At 42.1% G+C, this 24,929-nt stretch overlaps 1 pseudogene; it reads left to right on the forward strand.

Moving 5' to 3' along the window:
- Positions 1 to 20,266: 20,266 nt before the first annotated feature.
- LOC150002303 (rho GTPase-activating protein 20 pseudogene) lies at positions 20,267 to 23,992 on the forward strand (annotated as a pseudogene).
- The last annotated feature ends 937 nt before the right edge of the window (positions 23,993 to 24,929 follow it).

The following is a 24,929-nucleotide window of genomic DNA, read 5'->3' on the forward strand; positions in this document are numbered from 1 at the left end:
AAGCTTACCCATATTTGTATTTTGATTGCCTAGCATGTCTCCCAGGACTAAGTAAATACTTCTGTGTCTAATTTGATGTTCCTGATCATCTTTGTCAATGACAATGCTTGTTTCTCTCACTTGAGAACTCTGACTTCAAACTATTGCAGTTCCTCCACGCTCGTTTTATTACAAATTTTTATATTATTTTATTTTATAGCTGTTCTATTCTCATCAGAACCTCATTTTAACACACTGTTACTGCAACCCTTTCGAGCTGACCTCCTTCCCTGCTCTTAGGTCTTCTACCTTGAATCTGTTTTATATACAATTATGGCACTGAATATTCTCAGTGAGTTTCCTGCTTAAGAATAGACAATAATTACAATAATTCTACATTTCTTGTTATATCAAAGTATAACTTTTTCCCTGTATTTTACATCCTCCATCATTATCTGCATTTTTCTCCAACTTTATTTTTCGTTACACTTCAGTGCGGTGTGTCAATCAGAAATTCTCATTCATTGATTTAGCAAATACTTTGTTGTCAACAGTAGCATGCCAAGCACTGTTTGAGGTTCTGGGAATATGGCAGAGCTTCTGTGTCATCGTTTTGGGGGGAGCAGTGGAGTGGGGATTATAATCAGTGAAGCAAGGAACATGCCATATGGGTTTCTGGTCACTGAGCTTCCTATTTTAAGAGACTATGAAGAACGAAAATCTTCAGTATTCTTGGCTGTTGGAAGGAGCATGGTGGTTTGGATGATTGAGGTCGTTGCAAAAGTGAGGAAAAATATTAAATGTCACTTCAGCTTTTTAATTCGCCAGTCAGCAAAGGTGTGCTAAGTGTTTTATTATGTGTCAAAGCCAGTACTGGATCCGCATTCTTTCTATCCAATTAGCCCAGCTGTAATTGTGTTGTGGTTTGTGGAGAAAAGTTATATCATGATCGAGCGATTCCAGGGTCTGATATATGATCAAAGTGTTTAGAAGGGGATGATAAATTATCAGAAGGTGTTACTCAATAACCAAATGTTAAATAAATTATTTTGTCTGTTGCCAAGTTTGTTAGTTTGTCCCATTTATCTAACGGTGTGATTTCTAGCTGCCTTAGTCATTCAGAATATAGACCCAAGCTCAGACTAAGCAGAAATGAACCTTTGAGGGGAAAGAAAAATTTAAAAATATACCCCGCCAAACATAATTTGTAAATCCAAACTCAATGTTTCCCCTTTGGGCGAGGAAAATAAGCATGATAGCTCCCAGATTAGGGCCGTTGGGCTCTAGGTTTATGAAGTTCAATTTATGCCAGTCACTTTGAATTTATTGATGTTGCTCTAGATAGTTAGTGTGGTTTAATGAAGTCCTCACAACTTCATGTCTTAAAATTTTAATTTTAATTTTAATTAATTTTTAGAGAGAGGGGAGGGAGGGGAGAAAGAGAGGGAGAGAAACATCAACGGGTTTCCTCCTGCACGCCCCCAACTGGGAACCTGGCCTGAAACCCAGGCACGTGCCCTGACCAGGAATTGAACCAGCAACCTTTTGGTTCAAGGCTGACGCTCAATCCACGGAGCCACACCAGCCGGGGTGTGTCTTAAACTTTCAATTTGCTAATAATTCTGTAGGTCAGAAGTGCAGAAAGGGCTCAGATGGGCTGTTTACCGGATTTTTGTGACATCTGCTAGGGTGGTCAGGGCCGGAAGAGCCGCTCTCCAGGTGAGGAGTGAGTCACGCACAGGTGTGGCAGCTCACTGCTCTTTGGATCCCTTGTCTCTCCATGTGGCATCTCATCCTTCAGGAAACCCTCCACCAGGTCTGAGTTTCTTGTTGTGTGGTGGTGTGTCTGCAGTCCTATTTCTGCCATGGCGGCTGACTTGCCCCAGAGTCATTGTTCCAAGAGCCCTTCAGGGACGCCAAGGGTCCCTGACATTCCACATCACTTCTGCAGCATTCTCTTGGGGACCAATTATTGAGGAATGGGAATTAGATTCTACCTGCCCATGGAAGGAGTAGCAAAGAATGCACAATGATCTTTAATCTGTCACAAAGATAATGCAGACTTTAACAATGACCACATTGAAAAAATATAATGATAATATACATGAGAATGCCTTTAATCTCTCTAAAAATTAATATATGTTCAAAATACTTTGTTTACCAAATCAGGAAACAGGTTATTACATATTTAAAATATTTATGGACAAAATTAAAATTTTTTTATTTCTAAGTTATTGTTTACTATATGTTTATGTATATACATAGGTATATAGATACATAGACAGCCCACTGGTAAGTAAAATGGAATGATATTTAATTTCTAAAAATGCAGCAATATTTGTAATCCTAATGGCCCAAAGTAACTCCAACTATTAAATTTCATTATCAAATTCGTGTTTTTTTATCTTGAGATTACTTATTTTAGAATTATTTACTCAAAAAGTAGAGAGGCAAAACAATCATAAAACTCTAAAGTATTCCCACTGGTGAGATCAGTTGAAAATAAAATTGGAAACATCAGGAAATCAATTGCCTAAAGGAAAATTTAAATTAATTATAATGTCTTAAATATTCTGTGAAGAGTAATGAAGCTGAAACATGCGCCCTTTATTGTGGTGACTTTGAACCAACTGTTTTCTTTCCATTTAATATTTTTTATTTATTTATCCACTCAGTCAGAAATCAGCAGTGATCCTCCAAAATATGTCATATTTTCCATTACCTCCAAGTGTGCATTCTCAGAGAAATTTCCAGATGGAAAGCTGTGTTTATAAAAGTGTCAAAGGGAGCTGTGAATGTAGGCTTTTCTTATTTATTAACAGTCACCACATGAGAATTATTCATTAACGTGTTGCACTTATAAAGCACATGATAAGCATCACTACACATGAAAAGAATTATTGAGGTTACCTTTTTTTGGACACTAGATTCCTGTTTGATTTTTTTGGCTATAAAACATACGCTAGCCCGGCCAGTGTAAGATAGGAATGCAGCATATAAAGAGAGGGGTAAATTAACGCTCTGCGGGACTCCCAGGGTGATTTGATTAGGACGAAGGTCAATCCCTTCATTTAAAAGACTAGATGATGTCAACCTGAAACCTCTTTCAAGTCCAGCGGATGTGGCTATCCGTCATTATAATGTTGTAGGATGAACTGGGTGATGGGGGTGAGTTACTTTTGCATTTTCAAAGACAATAATCAACCTAAACCAAAAGTTCAGACGCAGTGGTCAGAAACATCCATTTCGGTGACAGCATATTAAGTGGCAGCGTAGAAACACGCCTCATCTTTCATGCCCTGGAAAAATAAGTGCATGGATTTAATGTGTTATTTCTTCGAGCACAATAAACGTTTTATTTCTTATTGTTATTAATTTCTCACGGTACACGTTCCTAAATAAGGTGAGAGAAAAATCCATTTTGAAGTTCAAATTATATTTATTCACTTAGACAACATATGAATGATCCCAGTATTAATATTAATTAGCAGGGTTTTTGTTTTAAGTCAACTGCTGTTCGAAAGTAAACCAAATGTATCCTGGCTCTGATATGATAGAGTGATTTCTTGCTCATTTACAAAACTGGTGCTCCCACTTGGTAGCTCTTTTCAAAGTAATAATTCAAGGGCCCTGGATGGCTTCACACAGTGTCTATGCCATTTTCAACAATGAATTCGCAGGTGACCGCATTTATCTTGCATAGGCTGACAAATAGGGAGAAATGTGCCTGGAAAATTTTCACGGGCTAGTTCTGGAAGAAATGCACGGAAAACCCAGCCGGAGTCCTGCCTTATGGCCAAGCAGTCCACGCGTGCCTAGGAAGAAGGTAACCCGGGTCGGATGACGGGGACTCCAGAAAGCCCATTGTATGTCAGAGCCTGAGATCAGCAATCTGAAGTCAGTGCACGGGGGCGTAGAGAAGGTTGGAGGTCCAGCAGTAGCCTCTGCTCAGGCCTCACGAATCAAGAATTTGGTTTTGAGAGTCTCATACACTATATGGACAGTAGAATCTACCAAGAGCTCGCTCCTCGACCCTCCGTCTCGGCAGACGTAACCGTGTACAGTTTGAAGCATGAAGGAGCCCGAACTGCATGTGTGACGTCTGTGTTGTGTATATGACACCACCGAAGAGAGTTTGGTTTCCGGCACTAGATAGCAGCGCCTTCTCCAAGAGGGCCTCCAGCCACGTGACAGTGACAGTGACAATGACATTGCCAGCATGTCCACGACCCCTCGACAGCAGTGAAGAGCGACTCGCTGTTCTTCTGGAGGACTTTGCAAGTGTTACTTTACGGTTCGTCAAAACAGCATTCCACCCCTCGATGACCTTCATTACTTCTCATCACCTCCCTGCATGTGGAGGGTAGTGCCCTCCTCGCTCACCTGCACCCCCTTCCTCCAGACAGGAGGTGATTTGTGATTGACACCGATCACATCCCAAGCTCTGCCCCAGACCCCGTCGCTGGTAGTGCGGTCAGGGTCCGCATGTTTTACCTGTGACTGTGTGTTTTCACTCAGCTGTGAGCACCTTGGTGTCCCGGGTTATTATTATTTTTTTTTTTTTACTTTCTTAAGTATATTTTCTTGATTACGCCTCATGGCCATCATCACACCCTGAGCTCCATGGAAAAGGTCTGGCAGTGGGCAGGTGCTCAGAAAAACATGGTTGAGGAACTCCGAGCCTTCCGCTGACTACTCCGGCTTACTCTCCTCTGAATTTTATATCAAAACTCCTATATTCAGAGGTCCAATTATAACACAAGGCTCTGTGGTCTACTTTTGGTCATGGTGTTGCCTATCAGTATGTATACAGTTTGCAAAACTTCCCCATCTTGAGAATGGAAACATTATAGTGTAAGCAGATTGTATCACAATAAACTGAACTTAATTTAAGACTATTTATTTTTAGTTATATTAATATAATTTACATAAAACATAAGTTTAAGGTGTACAACATAATGATTTGCTATACATATAAATTATGAAATGATTACTACAGGAAGTTTAGTTAACATCTATGAACTCAGTTACATTTTTTTTTCTTGTGATGAGAGCATTTTTAGTATATGACCTAGGATATATACTCAATAGAATTATAGCTTTATATGTGAGAGATGGTTACAAGATTTAATGTGGTAATCACTTCATAAGGTATATAAATGTTGAATAACTGTGTTATACACCTGAAACTCATATAATATCATGTATCAACTATACTTCAATAAATTAAAAAAAATGGATCTCTTGATGAGTGATTTATTTAAATATCTGAAAATTTTATTTAGTGTGCATTTATTCCTTTATGTGAAATAATATTTTATGGGTAATTCCAATAACATGCATGAGCTTACCTATGTATGAAATATATTGCTAAAATTCTTAAAAATCATTACAGATGGTTAAAAACATAGAAAAACAGAAAAATCTTAAAAGTGTAATGATTATGCAGAAATGCAGTAAACCCCCAAGGAGCTAATTTTGAATGTGGCCATGTGATTGATTAGTAGAATAGAATGGGAAATTTTGCCACGCCTTGTGGAAAAATCCCCTACAGTGTGCTGTAGGGGAAAATCTCCACTAACTCGCAGCTACATTAATTAGGTTGATTACAGCCCAGTTCACAGGGTACGAGCACACTCTGGACCAGAGAAGCAGTGGACACGTGTCCCTGGTCAGTGACTTCTTAAAGGATGGATATGTGACCCGGTGTAAAACAATCAAAACTAAGATCTGCTTTTGTTTGAAGCTATGAGAAGGAAGGGTCCCCTTTTTCCTCTCTCCTATGCTTAACTATAGGAAGATATGGAAGTAGGGCCACTGGCAGGTCTCTTAACACTATATGGAAACTGTGACTAACTCAAGGTAGAGGCGAACAGAGCCAGGAAACTCACATCCTTATCTCTCCCTGACACATACAACCTTGTGGATTGGTGTCAGAGCTCTCTTTCTTCCTTTTACGAATTCTAGGTAGACAAATCTTTGCGAAAATAAGATTTAATTCTGTGCTTTAATGTTTTATCAGTGATAATATAAAAGTGGTAATAAAAGAATATTTCTTCATTTTTACAAAAGGCAGTTGAAGATACTGTCTAGTGTTTTCCTAGTAAATCTGCCTAGATTTCAGTGTCAAGAAGAAAAGATCTCTTCCAAGATTATTTATTGAATTTATTCTACCAGCAAGAAAACTGTAATATTTCTTTTGCCTTTCTGCAGGGGGCTAAGAGTTCAGTTTGTAATGCTCAATAGGGATTGAAATCAACCCGTTCATTCTTCTGTTTAAGCATTTTAAGACATTTCTCTGTCTTATGTTTATTAGTTGTCCTAAGTTTATTGACATTATTCTTTTTGATCCGTTTTTACAAAATGATCAGGTTATAAGTTATAAATGAAATACTGCTAATTTGATTAATATTCAGAATGTAAAATATTGTTGAGAAATTTTACCCAAAAAGTAGATATACTATGCAGAATCCTATGTCTTAAATCCCAGTGTGTCTCTAATTAAGTTACTTTCATATTTATATTTATTATTAGTTAAAAGATAAAGATTATAAGTGCTTTTGATGATATTAAGGACTTGGAACAAATTTTGATTAATAGATATATTAGCACAAATAAAAGTGATGAAGGCAGTGTATCAGTGTGTCAAATGTATGAAAGATATAAAAAATGTTGAAGTTATTTTGTATAGTAACACTAAAATTTTGGCATACAAATAAACAACTTTATCATAGACAATATAATGATGCTTATATATTGCGAAAAAGAAAGGATATGACAATGAATTTAAAAAGTTGAAAAACAACTTGTGGAAAAGTAGCTTTAGTATTTATTTCTTGTGTTAATTTTGAAAAACATAAATAAGCCAAGAACAAAAGCAAATTAAAAAAAAAAGAAAAAAACAGGCTTTCTAAATTGTCTAAGACATATTGATTTGATCCTCAAAGCCTCTTTTGGGGTAGGTATGGCAGGCATTATTATATGTCATTTTCTTGAATAACCCTGCATTTTTGGCAGTAATTCTGGATGTCTGTAAAGACACTGAATTTTATTGATTCTAATATATACATATACACACACACGCATATATATATATTAAGATTTTATTTATTTATTTTTAGAAAGAGGGGAAGGGAGAGACAAAGAGAGGGAGAGAAACATCAACGTGTGGTTGCCTCTCATGTGCCCCCAACTGGGGACCTGACCCGCAACCCAGGCATGTGCCCTGAGTGGGAATCAAACCGGTGACCCTTTGGTTTGTAGGCTGGCGCTCAATCCACACGAGCCACACCAGCCAGGGCAAGATATATTTTGAATTGAAACATTTACAAATAATGAAACCTAAAAATCATGGTCACACAGGTAGAGTTAAACCATTCTTTCCTTGTACATGTGCACATATCAAAGGCCCCAGCAGTAAAACTTGCAGAATGGTTGTCCCCAAGGGAGATCATTTTCCAGAGACAGTAATAGAATACATTTTTAATTTCTAGGAGCCAAATGGTTGGAGAAATATTTGACAGAGGTGGTGAACCAAATATGTTTACCAATATGCCACAAGATGAAATAAGGAAATGGCAAGCCCTACATAATCCAAAGTCAGATTGCAGATGCTAATAACAATGGCTTTTACCCCAAATTGCCACACAACCAATGCCCTTCATAGCCCAGGGAATGTCCGTGTTTGAAAAAGCAAAAACATCCAACTCTCAATCTTAATGTGATTTAAAAGAGTTTAGTGTCAAGTGTAAAGAAATTATAGAATGTTAGTGTACTTTGCTTATAGATTTTATGTATATACATGATAAAATCTATCTCTAAGTGTAAGTACACTTTTTCAATACATACAATATAAAAAACGGAGATATTGGAAAGCACATAATTGAATTGGCTCATTGTTTTCCTCCTTCATGTTATGTAAAATGACATGCATCTACCAGAAGGTGACCTCTTAGGTTTAAGTTACAATAAATACCTATTATCCTAAGTTCTGGTTTGGAGTAGTTTGTTCCATTTATCTGTTTATTGATTCTAGCGCTGATACCACAATGTTTCAATTATTTTATGCATACAGCACATGAAAACATTTTAGCATCTGTTAAAGCATGTTGTAAAAAGAAGAAAAAAAGCATGTATTGAATCGAGACAATTTGAGGTAAATGAATAATCAGAAATTGTCAAAAGGCAATTTAGAGTTTTTAAATTATCAATTTATATAGGGAATTGTATATTTCATTTGTTCCACCCTAGAACTATTGCTTATTCTTAAAAGTTTAGGAGATAGTAAAGGCTGGGTCTCAGACCAATGATGGGTCTTGCATATATCGATATACAATTGGTCAGTGGGAATAATTATCTTAAAATACTCACTGAGATTCTGTCAGCTTTGAAAGACTGAGAAATCTAAAAACAATGAAGTTATGATTTTATAAATTGTGCCATTATGGGCAATATCAATACTTACTGGTATTTTTTCTGTAGTTTTCAAAACATCACTTTTGTTGATATCTCATAATAAACGTGAATGACTAAAAGTATAAGGAGGAAGAGGATGGAGAAATGCTATTGTACAACATACAAAGAGCAGTGTTTTCCTGCCATTTGACTTTTAAGCCCTCAAAACAATTTCTTCTGCAGGAATTTCTCGCTATAGTACCCAAGTTCTGAAGAGAATGTTTTCAGACTGCGGTGCCTCCATCAACATTCTGTCTTCTCTGAAATGCAAATTCCTACATTAGCTTCACCAAAATAAACTGTCCCTCCTAAGACAAATATTTGACATCCGAGGCGATCATTTAAGAAGAAGTCATCTATTTAAGAAAAATAATTGAAACTAAAATTAGTTCTTCCTGTGTATCTTAAACTGATATTTCAAACAGACCTGCTTATGTGAGCTGGGGTCTGTTAATTCTATGTATTCTTCAGTGGACTACCGTTTACTAGACTGTGACCTTCCGCCTGGCCGTTAACCAGCTGAATTCATTCGTTACATCCCTTAAAGCATTTAGAGAAAACACAATACAATTTCTAACAATGTGAGCAGAAGTAACAGCCATATCAGATGTGGAAGTCTGGCATTAATTAACATGAAGAAGCGAGGCTAGAAGAGTCTGGAGGGCAATATGTATGAACAGTGTAATGCAAGGTCACGGAACAGCTGGTTCTGCATTTCCGTGGTGAACGCGGCTAATTAGAATGGATTTAGATTTTATTTAGCAGAGATTCTGAGTTCTTTAAGGGTAGATGGTTAAGGAAGAAAGGAAAATCAGTGGCTTGGAGGAGTTGTGCTTGACCATTACAGAAATGACGTATGAACGACACAGTAAGTTAGAGGATTCATAAAGGCTCCATCAAGATGTGCCATGCTCCAATAATGGGACTCTTGCGTTTCGGTCGGCGGTGCATTATAAAGGATTTTTAAAATTAACTTCACATATCTAATTAGTGTTTTCTCAGTTTCTTCCTACTGTGGGATTCTCAGATGAAAAAGGAATCTGGAAAAAGGGGGGTGTTCTTCAGGCAAATTAGGGTCCTTTTGGATTAATTATAGTAGGTCCGCTGACCGTACCTGGTAAGAGGGTTGGGGTTCTGTGTGATACTGATATTTCTTCCCAGCTTCAGTTGTCCAGTGAGCAAAGGCCAAGACAGGTGGGGCGTTTCCACTACCTTTATAGCACTAACTTCTGTGCTACAGAGAACACACACATAACATACACACACTTTCACACCTAGAGCCACACACAACCGGAGAAGTTCCGAATGCCAAGTCACACAGCTCGTTCACGGCAGGGCCCGCGTGGTGCCTTAGAACCAGTCACCTATTTTTCCCCCCACCCTGCCCCCTCAGTAAGCAATGTCAGGCGTCACGGTTTTTACCACCAGAGTTTTACAAAGTGTCCTCGAAGGGAACCAAGGGAAATTGAAAGTAAATGGCGTCTTGCTTTAGCTCCTAAATGAACTTAGAGGCGAAGGGAAGGGAAACTCTTTCCTGGTAGTCCAGCTTAGGACGAGGAGTGCGAGGAGCAAACGGTAGCTAAAGACACGGGCTCTCGTGCCTGGACTCACCTTAGAAGCGAGCCTTCTCTGGTCAAGGGCATCGCGCAGCACGTGGACCGTAAAGGAAGCCTAGGCACCAACCCCCTACTAAGGGCCCTGCTCCGCTTTGCCTCTGTAACAATGAGCAAGACAGACACTGTTCTCACGGGGGCTTACAGGGAACTGCAGGGGGCGGGGGGGGTATGAACACAAGATGCCGATAAAAAGGGACAAGGTTAAGGGCGAGTCAATGAAAAGAGAGCAGAGTTCCTCCCGAGGCCTGATAGGTTACTAATCTGTGTCACGCGAGCGTAAAGGTTTTTTCGCCTGTATGCCTATTTTTGTAAAGTCCCTTCTGGACAAGCAGGATGGAGAGAAGAACACCGCTTTAGCGCTAGCACGGTGGGCGTGGGGGTCGAGTGTAAGGTTCCTCCTGTGGGCACGAGGCCATGTTTTGGGGCATTTTGGCAGGTCGCGATGGAACGCCAGGACAGTGTGGTTACGGGGAACGAGGCCGGCCTTGGTCCCTTGACGTGTTTATTTCAATCCCTTTAAATGCTGTAATGATAAAGGATGGGTGCGAGAAAGGATTTCAAAGCTAGAAATGAAACGGGAAAATGTCCAGACAGAGACCAGAGGCGAAGAGAGCAGAGAGCCCGAGAGCTGATATTACCCACATACATCAGACGCATCGCACGTCCTCACTCCTAGCTGGGACGGGAGGGCTTGCGGCAGATGTCAGATTCAAAGGGGCTGAAATTGGAAGAGCTGGAGAGGTCATCGTGTTCAGCTTCTGAATCTCTATTCTGCGATTAATCTGGATGCTATGGACTGGTCATACTCTGGCACGTTTTTCCTAGATGGGCATTTCAGAGTTTTTCAAAACCCTTGCAATAAGATCCTGTCCTCTGTTCAGTTCCCCACGGAGGGTCAGCATTTCTTCATTGCTTTGTGGTAGGCCATCCGATGCTCACGGTAAGAAATTCTTTTACCGGGAGCTTCAGAGTTACGAAAAGTCTGCACCTGAAGCACTTTTCACCAATGGCAGACATTTATTTATGAATTGGGAGAATAAACAAACCCAAGTCTTTGACCTTTCAGAGTTGGTTCAGTGAACTGGGAATGAGATGCGTTCTGGTTACTAAAAACGCAAACTTATTAGCAGAATAGACTGTGGTATTCTTTTTTCCACACTGGGTCCTAATAGATACAAAGCAATAGAAACGTTGCTTAGAGTAAGATTTCCAATATAATCTTAGTCAAAATTAAAGCCAACTAGGATTCCGTATAGCCCTTCTAACAAAACATTTACTACTCCCTCAAATGAATTTAATTGGTCCAGAAGTTTCCTTTTGAAACCTTCTGCAACTTGTTCCTAGCTATCCTGTTAATCATCGTTGTATCTATTAAAAGTCACACACCTTCGGAATCACAGGTGTGATCACTTTTTCATTATTAAAGTTATCTGCTTTTTATCTGCTCTCAGTAGGAATATTAACAGATGGTTCTCCATATCTTGTCTCAGCACGAAGCAAAATAGATGTTAAACAAAAGAGGGTTTTTTAATTTCTTATTTTCACATTTAAAAAATATTATGGGTTGTTCAAATACAAACAAAGAATGATAGGATAAATCTTTATGCATCTGCTAATCAGTCTCAAAATAATCCTGAGTCCATTCCCCTCACTTTAATTTTACTGTTGTTTTGCGAGAGAAATTTAAATGGAGACATTGAAATCATGGTGTATTGGTTTTCTGTTGCTGTGTAAGCACAAATCCCCATACATTCTGGACCTTCGATTACATCCGGCCCACCTGAGACAATTTCCTATTGAATTAGAGTCAGCTGCGGAGGGTACCTAATTACATCTAAATAAAAAATTCTCTTCACCTTTGTCGTAGTCTCTTTTGCTGGAAATAAGCCACAGGTCCTTCCAGCACTCTAGGTAACGCATGAGGTATAGGGGCTTCCACGCAGGTGTGGGTACCAAGGGGTGGGACCATGGAGGCCCCCTGAGGATTTTGCAGCCTTTTGCCCTGAGTAGCAGATCACATCTGCCATTTCTTTACTTCTTGAACTGCATGTGCCATAAGGAAGAAGAAAAGAAAAGGCTACCTGCAGACTTACACATGGCTGAACATTTTCAAATATATCAAAGGAAGGCTCAGGGTCCACAGGACTGAGAAAATGGGAAGTTGATTGGGGAAGAAGTTGTAACACAATTTGATTTCAGAAGGACTGGCCCGTGCAGTAAAAACCAGTGTGCAAAATCCTGCTAAATTATTATGTTTACCAGGTTCACATTCGTCAAAGTGTTTGTTTTGGGGGTTCGTATGTTTACTTTGTTGTTTTTACTTTAAACATCAAATTGTAAGAACTTATTAGTTTTGCTGAGCCTAGGTTTCAGTTCTTTATGTATTTTCTTTCTATGCACACTAACATATAAGATCTATGAGGCAAGGACTTTTATCTGATTTTACTACTGTATACCTGTTGCTTAGGACATTGAGGGTCATGTATTTGATTCTATATAAACATGTGATGGACGAGTGACTGCTGACAGCCTGCGTGTGTGGCCCTGGAAGACCTGCGGGCTTGTACGGACGACAGTGCTGGCACCACGCCCACTCAGGACTGCCCCGAAGCGTCTTTCCACAAAAATATGCTTCTCTTCCTGCTTAGGAGCCACACAGGAACGTAACAGCAGCTTCCTTCTGGAAGCTACCTGGGAGTTGGTGTGCGGAGGGTGAAAATTCATTAATCAGTTTGACAATTTTTGCATATTGTTACAAAACATCGGGCTGGTGTTCAAGGACTCGTTCTGCAACTGCCTCGTGCGCTGTTCTGCTGTGATCATTCTGGCAGCGGGTGCTCTGCCCCGCCCTCCTCCTGGCTGTCTTGGAAATTTATGTCAGGGTTTTTAATTGTGCCTTTCCACTGAGGTGTTTTGAGAACTTCTTTAAATAACAACCGAGCATGCCTGTCAACCTACTTTGTAATCTGCAGATTGAAAATAAAGTATATATCCCCATGTACCTGAGGGAAGCAGAGAGGCATTGGAATAAAAAAAATGTTTTGCAACCTGTTAGGTTATTATATTAACAATATACTAATTATTAAATTAGCAACAGAATAATAATTATGTTATTGTGGCATCATATACTGTATTATTAATTGTTAACATATTATGTTAATACTATACTCATTATTTTAATATTAATAATGATAATGTTATAATAATGATAGTAATAATAAAATGATAGACTCTTCTAAAGGAGAGAGTTATAATTGGTATCTGTGAGTGTGAAAGTATATGCCAACACAAAGTTTATTTAAGTTGATTTGCAACTTAAATTTATACTTTATTCATTAAAACCCTAATGGCATATGTTTTCAAAGGCTGCTCTCCTAACTGGTAATGCTTACTCATGTTAGCTAAGTGGTGCTGAACCCTTTCCATAGAGTAAACTAAGAGCTGCGCCTGGAAGTTCATTAACGAGCCCTAGGAAATGCAGCGAGTTATTGTAGAGCCAGGAAAATGTGCTCAGATCTGTCTGACTCCAAAGCCCTGGCTTCTAACCTTTCTGGAGAGAGGGGGAGAAGGAGAAGGAGGGAGGGAGGGAGAGAAAGAAGAGGAATGGGGGGTGGGGGAGCCTACCACCCAGTACTCCTGTACCCCCAGTGTTGTGACCCTAGACCAGGTGAGAATATCTGTGAAGAATACGCATTCTTCAGGTAAGTCCTGGTGCTGATTGAGGCACATTTACGCTTGATGCAATCACCCTGCGGCCCTTCGTAACTAGTGCTCCACCGTTAGGTGACTGACTACTCTTGTAGAGGAAAAGTTCTGCAGTGAGAGTCAGAAAAACCTGTTCTGGTCTAGTTTCTCCTACTTGCTGGTATGTGACCTCGGATGATAAACGTACTGGCTTGCGAGCTTTAGATTCTCTATATAGACACAAGTATACTTCTTGATAGCTTGGTCTGCTTCTTGGGGCTGTTTAAGATTTAAATGAAATTATACTTTGTTACGATCTGGAGATGAGGCATTGCAGTTGTTAATATCATTGTAGCTATAGGCATATTTCAATCGTTTGTTTCTATTAGTCTTTTAAGGCTTCATTTGATCTTGGGTGGGCAACCCAGTCTCTTTCTCAATAGATTTAATTGCAGATCATTAGGGAGGAAAAAGAAATTGAGCTGTGCCTTTGGACCTAGGCTGGTAAACTAAAAAGTGGCATGATTTCAGTGGTTTAGGAGAAAAATATGAGACAGGTCTGTGGCATAGATTGGCATCTGGAGAGAGGACCCACGGAATGGCGTAGCAGGCGAAAGGATCAGCTATAGGTGCAGGCTTGTCCTGTTGACAGTAGTTACCTGTCTGCACAGTTGGGACAATTTTGTTGAATATTCAAATGCACGGTATAAACTGGGTTTCAGAGGACATGTGTGATTTCTAAAAATAACTCCAGTAAGAATGTGCTCATAGTTTAAAATTTTTTCCCGCTTTGTTCAAATTCCATCGCATCAAAACAAAGAAAGCCTTGTCAACTGTTTGTGTTTTATCTCCGTTCTTCCATTCTTCTTTACCCAGAAAGAAAAAACAAGATTGTGTTTCACATGATAAAGTGATAATTTAAATATGCCAAAGCTTGATTTAAGCAATGGAAAGTACATAAAAAGTTATTTTTATTTAACAGATTTATGTCTCATTAGCTGACCGCTGCGGGGGTAATGCTAATCATGCCAGATAACTGAAGTAAATGTCATTCACCAGCATGGGGTTCCAATTCCACGGGAGCGACCGTCTAGGCATTATTTCATCCAAGTCCAGGAAGCCCCCCATGGTGGCGGCCTGCATTATTTAACATCAGTTAATCATGTTCCTTGTGGATATCGGCCACCTCAAAACTGTCTGTGGTCGTGAGCTGTTTGTGCATGCAACTGTGGTAATAAATATCTCTCACAATCTGTAACACTCATGCAGATGATGTGTAGAGATTCTATCAGAGAAGAATACCAAGGAGTTCTGTTCCCTGCCTTATGCCTATTTAAATAAAATCAGATTTTATAATTGCATTAGTTTACGTAATCTACAATACTTTTGTCCTACTTCTTTTCATTTTATAATATATTTTGTTGCTATTGTTTTATTCAAGCAGGTCTTCGCTCTTGGATTTGTTAGGTGGTGGAGGGGTGACTGAGGAACAGCAACATGTGATCATCAAACTAGTACTTTTCCCACTATTTTCGGTCTCCCAGTGGGTTTCTTGAGTTGTCTATTTTTTATGAGCATTGCTTTCATCTTGGCACAGTGCAGTGACAGGGTGCGTATGGATATCCTTCTGATAGGTCACAATGAGTATTTGGTTCCTTGACTTCACTGTATATTTTAAACCCTCTCTGGCTAAAAGTCTCAATCACGGAGACCTAGAAATAGTACGCACATCAAGACCCACACTATAGACTTTTGCAAAATCAAATAATGATCTTATTTTCTGTGCAGCTCAATTCAATGACATCAAGTGAGGTATGGGTCAAAGTCTACATTGTTGTTTGAAGATCTTCAACAGGAGATTCTGGAATTGTAACCGGACTGAGTTTAAAATTCGAATAACCTGCCTGTGTGGTATGAATGCAAATTCTTGGTGTGTAATTGATAGGATGCTGGTTACCAAGCTTCAGGCTCCTGCTGACAGAGTCCTGCAGGCACTCCTTCCTAGCTCCTGTCCCTCTTGTTTGCTTATAGCCTCAAGGTGTCACCAGGCATAAGTAGTCCCCAGGTACCGCCCTCTTTATGTGGGCTGTGGAGAGGTGTTTACTTCCTGGTCCCAGCTCTTGACTATAGGAACATATGTCCCAGAAATTTTCACGGTTCAAAAAGAAAGTATAGGGTAGAGAGACTGAGGTGAGGCCCAACTCAGCAAGGTGATAAAGACATTAAATATGCTTATGACAGCCAAAAATACTTATAACCACGAATTTAGATGCTATGAATTAAGGATTTGAAGGGCCTATTGTCTTATCTTCAGGTGTTTGGAAAACATCAATAGAAATTGCTTTTAAATTGATAAGCTGATGAAAGTCAATACAAAAGATATTCTTTGACTTCTAACTTGAATGTGAAAAAAAATTCAATAATTATTATTAAGGTAGGAAATGATGCAAGACTGGTGAATATGTCCATTTGTGTTTCTTGTTTCATTTGTTTCATCTAAACTTCACAGTTAGGGGTTCTCTACAGAGTTCATAAATGTCATCCAAAACAGTGATTTATATGGTTTTTAACTTCAGTAGATCTTTGCAAACTACACACACACACACACACACACACACACACACACACACACACTTTGCTTCAGGGTTCCTTTAAGCTCCTAAGCATGACAACTTGGGAGGCCACAGTAAGTGACATTTCTCCAGGTCACTGCTTATGGTTACAGCTCCGACACAGAAAACATTTCTGTCATGTTTTCCCTCATCTCATGCAGCCCAGTAAAAACAATGTCCAAATGCCATGTTCAAGGTCAGCAAAACTGAGTTCTTCAGAACACTGATTGACTGGAGATCAGACACTTAGGCTCAGTTTGGGAAAAATAATAACGGTGAGGGTTACAGATCTGTGGAGTCTAATGAAATAAAGATCAAAGGAGATCATTACAGCTGGATTATGAACACTGGATAAAAGATGGTATTAATATGGACAGAGTTTCGATAACAGCAGGCTAAAGATTGTTGAATAGGATTCATTATTATAGAGAGTGTTACCGGTTTTAAAAGAGTGGTCTTTTTTTTTTTTTTTTAATACTTCCTTAAAAGGGGCAGTCTAAAATAATGATGCTTCAACTAATCACTAAACTTAAACTGAACTTGAAGTGATTTTACATTAAGAAACCGACTCTGCACATGAGTGAAAGGAAGGCAGTGGTTTAGCTTCCCTCTCCTGGGGCTGTAGAACTAGGGGAGGTCTTTGGAGGTGATGAACCATCCCACAGGTGCGGGAAAGCAGGTGCTTTGTGCACCCATCACCTCCCTCCCATGAGGCCAGCAAAGGTTGTGAGGGTCTGACTCTTGTCTGGGAAACTGCTGTTTTGCTTTTGTTTTGGTTGATCTCAATTAAAAAGAGTTATTTTCTGATAGAAGGAAGCTGTGGTTTCATTTCCTTTTATTATAATACAGGAGTGCCAAGATCGGAGGAATGCCTCCATAATTCAGAAAGAATGGGTGTGTGCAGAAGTGCTCAGGGCTATTGTGTGTAATTGAACCTAAGTCACAGGAACACCACGCGGTGGTAGGTAAGTTGATTCACGTGGTGAGTTTGGGCAGTGGAGGGAAATCTGTCAAAACTTGAAAACCTTTCTCCTCTGTACCCAAGCAATAGACATAAGGACAAAAGCAAGTTAAGTTACTGTCATTCCTGAGGCCTCTGGAGATGAGACTGGCCCCCAGAGTCTCTAAGGTGCACCCAACTCCAGCATGCTGTGACTCTAACTCCTGAATGTTCTGGAACAGGGAGCATTCTAGTGCACAAACAAAATATTTTTCTTTATTACCTTAGAGCAAACTCTTGCTCTTTGGCAGGTTGCCATGACTAATTACAGGTGTCACGCCACCGAATGCTAATATAGCTGCAGTGTTTATGTACGTTTTGCAGAATCATAGAAAAAAACAATATCTCTGGGAATGGTTCAATATTTCTTTTGCTAAAATATTCTGAAATTATTATAGGCTCAGATAAATAACTTTTAAATGTGAGTTTTAATAAGGTGGTAGCATGTAAGTATCCCAAGTGAGTTGGTAAGAGGGATTCTGTATGAATGTGTGTGCATGCATGTGCACACGTGTGAGCAGTTGAGGTTGTACTTCAGGGCTAAAAAATTATGATGATATTAAAAACAAATTTAGTGATGTCTATATTCTCTCCTCTCCTCCAGAGGAGAGTTCTGTAGTCCAGCTGTTCTCTTTGATTTACAAATCTGGAAAGATCTCTCCCAGCTAAAGCGTTCCAAATTATCTCAGGATAAAATGCAAAACTCTTATCGTGAAATGAAAGGCTCCTCCATACCAGAGTCATGTTAACTTCTCTAGGCTTTCTGTCCACCACGTGTCTCCCTGACACAATCGAAGCCGCAGACATTCTGACCTACTTTCAGATTTCTCTGTTTCCTTTCCAGTGTTGAGCTTTTACAGTGCCTGACTCCCTTGCTCACGACCTCCTTCTCTTCCTTCAGATTCCAGCCGGGTCAGTTTAACTTTCACCGAAGCAGATTATAATCCTGTGTTAATATCAAGTCTCCGCGGACAACAGGGGAAGAGCCCAAGGCTTTAATTAATTTGTATTCACTGAACAGCCGCTACTCTTATGTAAAAATGCCACAGGGAACATTAAATATGAGCTAGCTACAGACCTCTGTTTGTGGAAAAAGACGTGGAATATTCACATCAAATAATAATATACAATGTCACAGGTAAAATCCAAGTGCTGCGGTCATTTAGGAGGTAGGGTGACCATGTTTTGTTGAATTTGGGGAAACAACTTATTTTGATGTTATTCTAAAAGTTGTCCAGGGACAGCCAACTGACCTGGAGTCTGCACGATCCTTCCCCATGTGGGAAGGCCACCCTCCCCTCCACACCCCCACTCTTATTAGGGATTTCTGGACCCAGGGGTAGGTAGGACGACGACCATGCCCAGCTTGAAGCAGCTAGAGAAGCACAAGATCTTTGCCCATTGTCCTTTACAAGATTATAAAGTATCTTAAGTCTGAGAGGGGGGATTGTTATTTTTTATTGCTTTAAAAAATTAATTAATCAATCATTAAAAAAAAAGAATAATATGGGAAAGGGTGAAGCCAGAGAGCTTGTATGCATGACCCGTGTACATGAACGGGGCTGGGGGTGAGATTGCTGGGGCAGGGGGGTTACTGGGTGGAGGGAAGCAAAGGGGAAAAAATTGAAACTATTGTAACAATATAATCAATAAAATATACTTTAAAAAAAGTTTATAAACTCCATTGGCCTGAAGGACCTTCAGCTCTGAAAGGTACCTTTCAGCCTACTCTTGAGTGGTTAAACAAGGATCCAATCTGTAGGTCTTAGACTCCCAAAATCCAGTTCAGTCATAGCAGCTCCAGTGGTTTTCTGTGACTCTAAAAATGTTAGATGAAAGTCCTGGCTGCTGTGGCTCAGTGGATTGAGCGTCGGCCTGCGAGTCAAGTGTTGCTGGTTCGATTCCCAGTCAGGGCACATGACTAGGTTGCACGTCAGGTCCCCAGTTGGGGGCACGAGTGAGAGGCAACCACAAAGCGATGTTTTTCCCCCTCTCTTTCTCCTTTCCCCTCTCTCTACAAATAAATAAATAAGGAAGCAAACGAACAAATAAATTATTTTTTAAAAAAGTTAGATGAAGTACTACCATTGGCAGCAACATGGACAGATCTTGAGAGTGCCGTGCTAATAAGTGAAGTAGACAGAAAAAGTCAAGTCTCATATGATTTCATTCATATGTGGGATATAAATGAACAAAAAGGAATCAAACAAAAAGTCATAGACACAACAGATTGGTGGTCACCAGAGGGAAAGGGGGGCGGGGGGTAGAAGAGGGTAAAGGGAATCAAACATATGGTGACAGAAGGAAACGTGACTTTGCCCTATGCTAATCGCAAATGTGTCAATATTGTACGGCAGGGATCCCATATTTGAAGCAGAGGAAAAGACATTGAGTATAAAAACTACAAATTCTCTAAATACCCGTGGAAGAAAATGACCCCTCAGCTGTAAGACCTTTTCTTTTTCCCCCAGAAATTGTGTCGTGAGTTAAATTATTTTTATTTTCCGTCTTAATCCTGCTTTGTTTGGAAATACAGTACACTAAGCATAGTTCTCTAGCATTCAAGCCTTCACCGTAGGAGGTAAGTTAAGTCTGCCAGTGTTCTAGGGTAGCAATGGATGCCCCTGGGGAGGTAAATCTCCTCTGGTACCCCACTGCTCTCCAGGACTGAGTTTACCACAAAGGGTTCCCTTGGCCTCTGGTAGGAAGTATATTACTCCCAATGGTTTTCTAGAGGATAAGGCCCATTCCTTAAATGGGACATTGGATTCCATCTGATCGGCAGGAGAAAGCTTGCCAAATGTTTAACGCAGCTGCCATGATTAGACCGTCGGAGGTTATAAACACAGTGAAACTTGAAAAGCTGATTAATGAATATAAGGGCATGGGATAGATATTTAGAATATTTACAGTACTGGCCTATGGCTGAGTCCTGCCTCCCTGCAGTACCGAGCGTGGTGTGGCTGGACCCCAGCCCTCTGCCTCCCACAGCGCTGCTCGCATTGCTCAGGGAGGTTCATGGAGTATTTCCCTGGGAATAAAGAAAGGAAAAGGCTGGACTCGTCCCTACACCCACAGGATCCGGGGAGGATGTCAAAAGGACCCCTACTCTGGTTGTAGATGAGCCGGCCAGGTGAAACGAACGGCTGGATACCGCTGCAGCGGAGATACCATGAGCACCTGCCCCCAAAGGTATGTCTACACGAGGGAGGCCCCTGTACGGAGAAGGTGAGGACCCTGAGCCGCCCCGCGAGGCCGCCCGAGGAACCGCGCGCCCGAGGAACCGCGCGCCCGAGGAACCGCGCGCCCGAGGAACCGCGCGCCCTCCACCCTGACCTGGGCGCCAAACCGTCGCGATGGTGATTAAATAACAAAGCCCCGGCTTATCAATGGAGAACTCCCCACCTTAACCGTCCGCAGGACCAGACCAGCGTACTGCCTCTCCTAGATCACCCCAGTAACCTTCGCCTTCTCCCAGACCCCCCAGCCCTCTCCAGGTACTCTTTGGGGTTGAATCCAACCCGTCTCGGAGTGGACCCAGCAGCAGCCTCCTCTTCCTCTCCCTCCCCTGCGAGGCAGGCAGGCAGCCCACCTCCCCCAGCCGGAGAGGTGGGGCCAAGACTGGGACCCAGCCTTCCCGCAGCCCCTCCAGGAGCCGGAACCCTGCGTCTCCCCCAGGGTCCCCAGGGCATCAGCTTCCCGGCCATCAGGGCTGGTGCGGTCCCGCAGGACTCTCAGCTGCTGAGATGAAGAACACGGAAGCAGCAGTAGGAAACCCGGGCAGAGCTCCATCATTTCCCCCGGGGTAGAGCTCTACCAAAATGGCCTGTTACCCGGGAAAGGCCGTTTGCTCTCGTGGGCATGCGTGCGTTTCTGTCGGCGTTTGTGCCTCCCAGCAGGATTCTGCTGCTTGATGGCCGCGTAGACCTGCGGAGGTGGGAGCGGTATCATTTCCTGTTCAAGGATCTGCTTGCTGTGGGCAACATCAAATGCAATAAAAAGATTAAGATGAAAAATCCAATGAAATTGAGTGACGTGTGGAGAGCAAGCTGTGTGAATGAAGTGGGAGGAGGCGACACTCCTGCTGCTCCATGGTTTGTCCTGGGCTGGCCCCCGGTGAACTCTGTGGCCAAGTTCAGTTCCCCAGAACAGAAGTACACGTAGCTCTTCCTCCTTGAGAGATACATCAGCCTGGAGAAACAGAAGGACCATCCGAAGACCGTTCCACTCAAAATGGTCACCAAGGACACTGGGAATGGCACCCATTCTGAAACTGTAGCAATAAAGAACTTAGATACAGCAAGTGATGCTCCCAACATGTCACTGCCAATCCTAGGGATAAAACTGGCTCTGAAAGAGATCGCTGGTTATGGGTCAATTCTGGCAAAAAAAAAAAAAGGGCGTCCTGTCCACTTCTTGGGCACAAATGTACCTCTGGAGCTAAAATGAGCCACCTTCAAGACGCTGCACTCCAGAGGAAAGGCTCGGAGGGCTCCACCATCCCTCTCAACCTCCAAGGGCTCTGCCTCACGGACAGCCGCCCCAGGAGGTGCAACACCAGCTCACCCTGAAGCCCAGATGCCTGGCTGTAGCCCAGCAGCTCAGGGATTCGGGTCAGAGAAGATCCATCACCAGCTGGCTCTTTGGGCAGGGTTCTAGAACTCCCCTGGCTAACTCACCCGTCACCAACCTCTACTATGCCAGGAAAGCTCTTTGGGGTGTTTCTGCCACATATCAGGAAGCAGGACTATCTGCCCAAACCTGTCTGGGATATGCTTTTTTGTTTCTATCAGAAAGGACTTCTCACAGAAGGAATATTTAGACTGTCAGCCAACATGAAACCTTGCACAGAGCTGAAAGAGAAACAGCATTCTGGGGCTGAACTAGATTGTGCATCTGTTTTTATGATAGCATCTGTTTTCAAGGATTTTCTAAAAGACATTCCTGGGTAGTGTTTTGACATGAGATCTCTATGATCACTGGGGCTGTGGAATGGGTTGAGCAAATGATGAAGAGGAAATAAATACAATTCAAAAGCTATCAGACCAGCTTCGGAGAGCCAGTGTCATTGTGCTAAGGTCCCTTCCCGGGGTGTTTCACGACATTGAACAACACTCCTCAGTCAGGGGACTGTATTTAATTTAGAGGTGTATATCGCTCCCAGCATGCTTTGGCCTCCTCCTTCCTGCAGCCTAGAACCAGAAAACGTGTTTAGAAAAAAAGAACACTCTACTTATTCAATGTCTGATTGAACATTGCTGCAGGATCTTCGGAAAAGAAATCTCTTCCCTCTTTGGAGAGACCTTAGTGAGATGTGAGACTAGTGACGGCGCCCGCAACACCGCTTGCTTCCAGGAGACTGACTTCTATGAGAGCCAGGACAGGGGCTGCATGAAGGTCATGATGCTCCGTGCAGTGGCTTCATAGAGAGCCTCAGTCAGGGCAGCAGAAGCAGGGGCTCTGTCTTAACCCTTAGTGACAATGACCACAACCAGCCTGAGATAAAAGATCTTTTAAAGGGTTAAAAGTCACTAGGACTTAGACCACGGTAAACATCAAGACTTTGAAATGCACCCCAGCCTGATGGCCATGTCCATGCTGCAGGACCGTGCGGATGCCCCATCTGGGACTGCCACACCCTGCTGCCTGTCCCCGGCTGCAGCGGATGCTCCAAAAAGCCCAAGGGCGCATCCGTGGGCGCTGCTCGGGCGGAGCCCAGCCCCACTACCTAGGTTCCAAGCTTTCCTCTCTTTGGCAGTTTTTCCAGAAGAAACTACTCAAGTCCAGCTGGGATGCAATCCCCTCACAGAGAGATGAGGACCATCGGCAGGAGAACCAGCCCCTGCAGGAAGAGGGAAGACCTATTTGAAACAGGTTTTAGGCAGAGGCACTGATTTCAGGAAAAACGACCCTAATACAAGGGCGAAGAAGCAAAGCCTGTTTGGGGGGGAAGGGAACCGTGTGACGCTTCTCTTGAAATGCGAGCCAGTGGCCGTGTCTGTGGCATCTTCCAGCCACCTGTCCACACACGACCATCCCAAGAACCGGCCCTTTGACGCAGACACATCAGGACACCCTCTTCCATACAAAACACCTGCCTCAAGAGTTCCAGGAGGCACTGCTCACGGCCCAACACCGATGGCGAGCCCTGCAGGCCAAGCTGCCTCAGAAAGATCTTTGCAAACAAGCAAAACAAAACGAGCTGCGGAGCCTGTCAGCTGCAAGGAGAGGAAGATTACCTGAAGCAGCCTATGTCTTTGCAGAGAGAGGGGCAAAAGCTCCTTAATCAGAGACTGGATCTGGGGACCAAGGGGGACACGAGGAGCGCCACAGAGCATGTCACTGAGAAGTCTTCGTCCTCAAGAGGAAACATTTGCGTGTCCAGCCCAGACGCTTGTCTGTCTGCCTCCTCAGTGAGTTCCCAAGACAGTACATGCAGGGAAACTTCCTGGCCAATAGATTGCCCTTCTCCGGCTCAAAGAAGGAGGGAGCAACATGCTTCTGACTTGGGCAGTGGCAGTTTCATTTCTGGAATGTGTGGCACCTCCTCTGGCGTGGCTTGTCCAAAAGAAGACACCCTCCAGGGTCAGAAACGCACTCTGAAACTCTTGGTCCCAGCACGTGGTTTGGCCTATTTGAAAAACTGATCCCTCAGAAAGAAAGAAAGGGTTTTCAGATCAGAGAAGAAGAGCTTCTCCAGAAAAGCCCACAGAACCACCTCTCTGTGCCTCCAGTGTTCGAGAAGCCAAGTCACCACAGGGCACAGACATGCCCCTAAGGGCAACGGAACTTTGGAGTAGGGCACACGGGCTGGTCAGGGGGGGGAAGATGCCAGAGCTGGGCTGGACACGGCCCCGTCGGAGGCCACTGAAGAAGGTACTGACAATGGATATGTACGAAATCCATGCCGTCTATTACATAAAGTACCCTTCTCTAAAATAAAACGTATTCCAATAGTTAACATTTGTAAATGTGTTAAGAACAAGGTATTTTCATTTTATTTCGAAGCGGGGACCATTTGTGTTATTATACACATGTTACAAAATAGTAGCAATCCTTTTTTTTCTTCATTCATTTAAAAGTACAGAAATAAAGGTACAGAAATACAGAAGACTTTTCTTTCTCCCTCCTTTCTTCCTCCCTTCCTTCCTTCTGTCCCTCCTTCCTTCCTTCCTTCCTTCCTTCCTTCCTTCTTTCCTTCCTTCCTTCCTTCCTCACTTCCTTCTTTCTTTCTTTTCTTCCTTCCTGAGAGAGGGGAATGGAGGAAAAAAGAGAGAGAGAGAAACATTGATGTGAGAGAGAAACATAGACGGGATGCTTCTTGTGCAAGTCCTGACTGGGGACAGAACCCACAGCCCAGACATGTGCCCTGGGGATTGAACTGGGGACCTTTCATTTTGCGAGATGATGCCCAACCTACTGAGCCCACCAGCTGGGGCCAGCAGACTGGCACTCTAGCATCATCTGCCAGTGTATTGTGAATGTTGCTTGAATACCTTCACTCTGTTGTAAGATCCCTCTTCAGTGGGTCTACTTACAGTTGTACTTTATATTGAGATGAAAACAAAACTACTCTCCGATATC

This window comes from Furipterus horrens, unplaced genomic scaffold (assembly GCF_987537825.1).
Source record: "Furipterus horrens unplaced genomic scaffold, mFurHor1.1.pri manual_scaffold_9, whole genome shotgun sequence".
Classification (NCBI taxonomy): domain Eukaryota; kingdom Metazoa; phylum Chordata; class Mammalia; order Chiroptera; family Furipteridae; genus Furipterus; species Furipterus horrens.